The following is a 7,328-nucleotide window of genomic DNA, read 5'->3' as shown; positions in this document are numbered from 1 at the left end:
ACCCCTTTGAGTCCCTGAAACCCTAAACTCGTGGAGAAGCACCATTGTTGAGTGGATTGGAGGTTGGAGAAGTAATTGTTGAAGAAAGTTTGGAAGTTTGAAGGTGTGGAGCAAGGGGCTTTGCTTGGATTCGAGTTTCCTTGCAGATTGGGGCATTCTTTGAAGGTAAAATCTTGTTCTTGAGTTGCTATTGTCTAGATTCTTCACTTTTGGGGATGTTGAGATCATATCTATTGGTGTTTTGGAGTCTAGAGGTTAGATATGAGGTTGCTACCTCAGATCTGGAGTAGAGAAGGGTTGGAATGCCTGAAAGTCCTGTGATTGAGTATGTAGTGAAGCTATCTTATCCCAAACATTAGCCCTAATGTGTATAATGCCTAGATCTTCATGGATTCACGTAAAGTTTGCCACTTTACGTGATGAATGGGTTGTGGGAGGCTAGATCTATGTTTTGGACCAATTGCATGGCCTGGGATGCTTCTGTATGGATTCAGACCGGTGGTACTCGGCGAGTCACATGGGTGGACTCGACGAGTTGCTTGAAGACGAGCTAAGACTCGACGAGTTGGAAGAACAACTCGGCGAGTTGGATGAAGATGGCCTGGAACTCGACGAGTTGGATGAACAACTCGGCGAGTAAGTTGAAGATAGCCTTAGACTCGGCGAGTCTGTTCTTGGACTCGGCGAGTCTTGTCGAAGAGTCCCAATTTTTTTTGATTGAGTCGAAGAATCGGTGAGTCAAGGGATGACTCGGTGAGTTGTGTGCGGGTGGACTCAGAGCTGTTGGACTTGGCGAGTCTCGGGGTGACTCGGCGAGTTAGGTCGCGGATTGAGTGAAGTTCTGAGTATGGGAACTCGTCAAGTCATAGGGTTGACTCGGCGAGTAGGGTCAGTCAGGGGTTGACTTGGACCTAGTAATTGACCAAAGGTTAACCAGTGGTTTCCAGGGGTATTTTGGTAATTGTTGATTATGGTTTTGAGTTCAGTGCATTGGTGGCTGTCCAGTGGTGGAGATCGTATCAGGGATCGGAGCATCTTGGGTTCTCTGTTCAGTCGGCAGTTTCGTGGTGAGTTATCCTCACTATATCTATAGGGTTTAAGGCACCAAGGCCGACCCTTTTATCGGATGGAAATCCAGGTAATTGTCTGTTGTATGACATTGCGGGATATAGGCCGAAAGGCGTTACGTTATAGGCCGGAAGGCAGTACATGTTGTGGGCCGGAAGGCAATGCGATGTGGACCGGAAGGTCATGGCCTGGAAAGGCGTATGTGCGTAATTATTATGTTGGTTGAGTCATAGGGTGATGTTATGCTAGTGATCGGCTAGGCTGATATCTTGGTTAGGGTAATGATATGTTAGGTGATCTGTTGATCGAGTTGCTAACTGTGAACTATTATATGATTATGTTATATGCATGGTTGTTCTATGTTTTGTCATGATATGTATGCCTTTTATGTTGTGGGTCGGATGGCGATATGTTAGGGGACGGAAGGCAATGTGTTATGGGCCGGAAGGCATTACGCTATGGGCCGGAAGGCGATATGTTTTGGACCGGAAGGTTGTGGCCTGGAAGGGCGTATATGTGGTTGGTATTTTGGGGGTATCTCACTAGGCTTTCAGGCTTACAGTTGTGGTTTTTATGTTTTCAGGTTCTCAGGAGTCTGTGGCAAGGCAAAGGCATGATCGTATCGTTCCTCCCGTTGGTGTTTTATCAAATGGACCTGGGAAAAATACTCTGTTAAATAATGTATTGAAAACTTTTTTGTAACAACGTTATTAAAATGGATTGTTTTGAAAAGTTTTAATTGTTTCGAAATTTTGGTCGTTACAAGACATATCTAGGAGAAACATGTACCTCAGGGGTAGGCGAACGAGGAGGGTTTGAGCGAATTGGGGGAATACTCGTGTGACTCCAGTCTCAAATTGATGAGGGTTTTAAAAAGAGAAAATAAAATGGGTTTTTGTTTTTTTTTGTTTTTTTAAATTTAAGTAAAGGAGGACGCGGAGGTACGATCAGCCGGAGCCAGTAAGTAACCCCAAATTACCATTCATGACAATTGTTTTATTGAGCTTTGATAGAACAACATGCTAGAGTTAGGCTAGGGATCTTCAGGATTTCATGTTAATGTTGCCTTATTGTGATGCCTGTAGCCTAGGGTTCCTTATTGGAGATTCTCAGTGTTCCTCTAGTGGTGAGGGTTGAGCGTTGTTATGCATGTTTCTCTAGGGTGTTGTGGTAGTACTTCATACAAATATGGGTACTTGTGGAAGGTAGTATGGGCCCGTACTACTGAAAGCACAGGACCCATACGCGTATCAGGGAAACCATGACCTTTAGGGTGGGTTGAGAGTTGGTTCCCGGGATAGTGGGAAGAGTCTGAGGTTTTCTAGTATATTTTCAGTATGGGGATTTCGAGGCATGCTGGAAGCGGATCCGGGTCAGGATCGGGTACAGGAGAAGGAGTTACGGACGGGTCAGTACAGCCCGAGATTATTGGTCGGATGAGCTCGCGCGAGTTGGATGCGAGGATTCGTGAGATCCTGCATGATGAGGTTGCTGCATTGTTCCGGGCTGAGTTGCCGGAGTTGTTTGGGTCGATCAAGACCGCCATGGTTGAGTATTTTGATGAGCGCTACGCGGCTCTTGCGGAGACGGCTGCCGCGGCGGCTAGAGTGGCTGTAGCAGCGGCAGGGGGAGGAGCTGATAGGGATTTTCAGTATCGGGATTTCGATAATACGAAGCCTCCCACCTTCGATGGAGTTCAGAACCCGATTGTTGCTATGAGATGGTTATCGGACGTGGAGGGGTGTTTCTTCATGTGCTCATGCCCTGCTGATCAGAGGGTGAGGTGTGCTCTGAACCTGTTGAGGCTTGGGGAAAAGGATTGGTGGAGGTTGACCACGGGGTTATATTCGAATGCGCAGAGGGTTGTGGTTTCATGGGATCAGTTTAGAGAGATGTTCAGTACTCGTTATGTTCCACAGGTAGAGAGGGAGAGGTTGGCTCAGGAGTTCCTTGAGCTGAAGCAGGATTCGGAGTCGGTGACTGAGATCACCAGGATGTTCACTGAGAGGGCGATGTTTTGCCCTGAGTTCGCTTCGGAGCAGGCTCAGATGTCTCGATATCTGAGTATGCTAAAGATAGACATCAGACAGTTTGTGTCCGCACAGAGGTGCGGGACATTGTTGGAGTTGCAGGAGGCCGCCAGGCGGCATGAGTTAGAGATTGAGTTGCAGTTGCGTGAGCTGAGGCAAGCTCCGGTTCAGTCGGAGTCGGCAACGAAACGGTCTAAGACCGTTGATTCCAGGATGGGGGATCTGAGCAGCCACACTTGTGGGAAGTGTGGGAGGAGTCACACCGGAGTTTGCAGGTCCGGTGGTGCATGCCGCAAGTGCGGAAAGCAGGGGCACTGTGCGAGGGATTGTCGGCGGTCAGCGCCGGTTCGGGATTTGAGGATTTGCTATCATTGTTGTTAGGTTGGACATATGAGGGTCAACTGTCCACAGTTTTCTGCGGGACCGGTGCAGGTTCCAGCACCGGCCACTTTGAGGATTTCAAGGGAAGGTCAGGGTGGAGCGGAGCCCCCAAGGGCTCAGGGTCGTGCTTATTAGCTTGCGGCAGAGGAGGTCAGAGTAGTGCCGGATGCAGCTGCGGGTATGTTTCTTCCTGATGTCATGTTATCTTGCGATTATTGTGGTGTATTGTTTGTGTTGGTATCCGTTGTTCCTTGAGGGTTTGGCATGGTTATGAATTTGTGTTTCGGGTTTTCGTCTTGGTATCCGTTGTTCCTTGAGGGTTTTGCATGGTTATGGATTTGTGTTTCGGGTTTTCGTCTTGGTATCCGTTGTTCCTTGAGGGTTTGGCATGGTTATGGATTTGTGTTTCGGGTTTTCGTCTTGGTATCCGTTGTTCCTTGAGGGTTTGGCATGGTTATGGATTTTTGTTTCGGGTTTTCGTCTTGGTATCCGTTGTTCCTTGAGGGTTTGGCATGGTTATGGATTTGTGTTTCGGGTTTTCGTCTTGGTATCCGTTGTTCCTTGAGGGTTTGGTATGGTTATAGTTTGGTGTTTTGTGCTATCGTTGGTTATCGTTCGTGAGGGTTATTAGTGGAGATGCGGCACTGGGTTGAATGTCGGGTAGCATCGGTTTTCCGAGGAGTAGTTAGATGCAGTTTGAGTTTCTTTCGAGCGGGTTAATCAGTGTTGATGTGAGATCTCGTTAAGGTTGTTTATGCATGTGGGAAGCAATCCGCGTGTAAATGTTTTCTTTGTGCAGGGTTGTTCTGGAAGGTCGGTGATAGTGACCGGTGGTTGTTAATCAGTGCTATAAGTGGGGGAGAATTGGAGAACTCTCTGGGTGATTGAGGAGTATTTTAGAGTGCTTAGCTATTGGGATTTAGCAGTGTTCTGTTAGCCTAGAGTATAGACTGATGGGAGCGAGTGTCGGGCATGCGGGGCGGGATACTGACCTAGGGCATTTGATTGTGGAGGCCTGGGAGTAGGCCGGGATCGAGTATGTATAGTGGAACTAAAGTTTGGAACCCCCTAGAGGGCTAGAATGGTATGCATGGGAGGATTTCCAGGGGTGATAGCTCGGAATGACGAATGCTAGTTGAGCGGTCTAGAATGGGCTGAAGGCCTGGTAAGACGGTCCAGTCATGCTGAAGACTCTGCAGGTGTTGTTGGATCAGTTTGAGGATATGGATTGGGTATGTCACAGTGTATTTGTATTAGAAGGTCTGGCCCCGGGTAGTAATCTTGTTGAGTTGAGATAGTGCATGGGCTTGAGAGTCCCTGCAATGAGAGTCAGAATATGTGTGTTGGATGGATAGCGGATACGCTATGAAAGGGTGGTGTAGCGTTGGGCGAGCACTGTGGTGCTTGTCGGAGTGACATTGTGAGCGAGTGGATTCCTTGGTAAAGGAAGAGAGAGTGAGGTGTAACTCCGAGAGGGAGTGCAAGTTCACGGAAGTAAAAGTGGCAGAGCAGAGTTATGAATAGAGTACTTCGAGTATAATCGCAAGATAACATGACATCAAGAAGAAACATACCCGCAGCTGCATCCGTTGTTCCTAGAGGGTTTCCTAGGGTTATGGATTTGTGTTTCGGGTTTTCGTCTTGGTATCCATTATTCCTTGAGGGTTTGGCATGGTTATGGATTTGTGTTTCGGGTTTTCGTCTTGGTATCCGTTGTTCCTTGAGGGTTTGGCATGGTTATGGATTTGTGTTTCTGGTTTTCATCTTGGTATCCGTTGTTCCTTGAGGATTTGGCATGGTTATGGATTTTTGTTTCGGGTTTTCGTCTTGGTATCCGTTGTTCCTTGAGGGTTTGGCATGGTTATGGATTTGTGTTTCGGGTTTTCGTCTTGGTATCCGTTGTTCCCTGAGGGTTTGGTATGGTTATAGTTTGGTGTTTTGTGCTATCGTTGGTTATCGTTCGTGAGGGCTATTAGTGGAGATGCGGCACTGGGTTGAATGTCGGGTAGCATCGGTTTTCCGAGGAGTAGTTAGATGCAGTTTGAGTTTCTTTCGAGCGGGTTAATCAGTGTTGATGTGAGATCTCGTTAAGGTTGTTTATGCATGTGGGAAGCAGTCCGCGTGTAAATGTTTTCTTTGTGCAGGGTTGTTCTGGAAGGTCGGTGATAGTGACCGGTGGTTGTTAAACAGTGCTATAAGTGGGGGAGAATTGGAGAACTCTCTGGGTGATTGAGGAGTATTTTAGAGTGCTTAGCTATTGGGATTTAGCAGTGTTCTGTCAGCCTAGAGTATAGACTGATGGGAGCGAGTGTCGGGCATGCGGGGCGGGCTACAGACCTAGGGCATTTGATTGTGGAGGCCTGGGAGTAGGCCGGGATCGAGTATGTATGATGGAACTAAAGTTCGGAACCCCCTAGAGGGCTAGAACGGTATGCATGGGAGGATTTCCAGGGGTGATAGCTCGGAATGACGAATGCTAGTTGAGCGGTCTAGAATGGGCTGAAGGCCTGGTAAGACGGTCCAGTCATGCTGAACACTCTGCAGGTGTTGTTGGATCAGTTTGAGGATATGGATTGGGTATGTCACAGTGTATTTGCATTAGAAGGTCTGGCCCCGGGTAGTAATCTTGTTGAGTTGAGATATTGCATGGGCTTGAGAGTCCCTGCAATGAGAGTCAGAATATGAGTGTTGGATGGATAGCGGATACGCTATGAAAGGGTGGTGTAGCGTTGGGCGAGCACTATGGCGCTTGTCGGAGTGACATTGTGAGCGAGTGGATTCCTTGGTAAAGGAAGAGAGAGTGAGGTGTAACTCCGAGAGGGAGTGCAAGTTCACAGAAGTAAAAGTGGCAGAGCAGAGTTATGAATAGAGTACTTCGAGTATGGTTTGAGCAGCATGTTTGCGGCAGTGGAAATGGGAACTCATCCGGTTTCGGATGCCTGCTGAGGTTGCGGAGGGAATTCCGCAGGTGTAGAGCCAAGAGGCTCGGAAAGGATGCAGGGAGAGAGTCTTGATCTCGCAGTGTGATTCTGATCAGGGTATGGGCTATGTATTAGTGGCTTATCCTGGGGAATGTTAGAGGATGTTATCATTATACCAGGTTTTTCCAACCTGAGGGTGTTAAGAGCTAGTTCAGCATGTGTATGCGGTTGCAAGGGGAGAACTCGTGAGAGTTGCTCTGAGATTGAGAATGAGTCTCTCAGTCGTTCCGGAATGGAGAGAGTGGGATTCGGATCGGGGATCCGATGGTTCATGGTTTTCTAACCCTTATGGGTCGAGTGATTATTGAGATTTGGGGCAGTGATGCATCTTGGGTAATTCTCAGTTATTGAGTGTGATTATCAGAGGGTACAGTCGGTGCCCGGTTCGAGACGTTGGTCAGGACACCGTAAAGGAAGGGAAAGTGTGTTCGAGTTTCGACGGGTATGCCATGTGGGACCTGGTCCGGTTAAGGCTAGGTGGCGCGTTGTGGGAATATCTTTGGAGTTGTATTGCTGTAGGCTTCGAGGGCAAAGCCTAATTTAAGTGGGGGAGAATTGTAACATCCCGAAATAGCAAGAGTTGAGTGGAAGGGCTAAAAGTGTAATTTGGGAAAGAGTGACTCGGCGAGTCCATGGATGGACTCGACGAGTAGAGTCGCGACTTGGTCGCGTGTTAAATAGCCGACTCGGCGAGTCAATGAGATGGACTCGGCGAATCGGCGCTGAGCGGAGAAAACCCTAATTCTCGGGGTTGAGCCCACTATAAAGAGCATTATGTTTCCTCCCCACCCTCTTTATCACCCCTTTGAGTCCTTGAAACCCTAAACTCGTGGAGAACCACCATTGTTGAGTGGATTGGAGCTTGGAG

Source organism: Lactuca saligna, chromosome 3 (assembly GCF_052625555.1).
Source record: "Lactuca saligna cultivar CGN05327 chromosome 3, ASM5262555v1, whole genome shotgun sequence".
NCBI classification, from domain to species: domain Eukaryota; kingdom Viridiplantae; phylum Streptophyta; class Magnoliopsida; order Asterales; family Asteraceae; genus Lactuca; species Lactuca saligna.
This window is presented reverse-complemented; position numbering follows the sequence as displayed.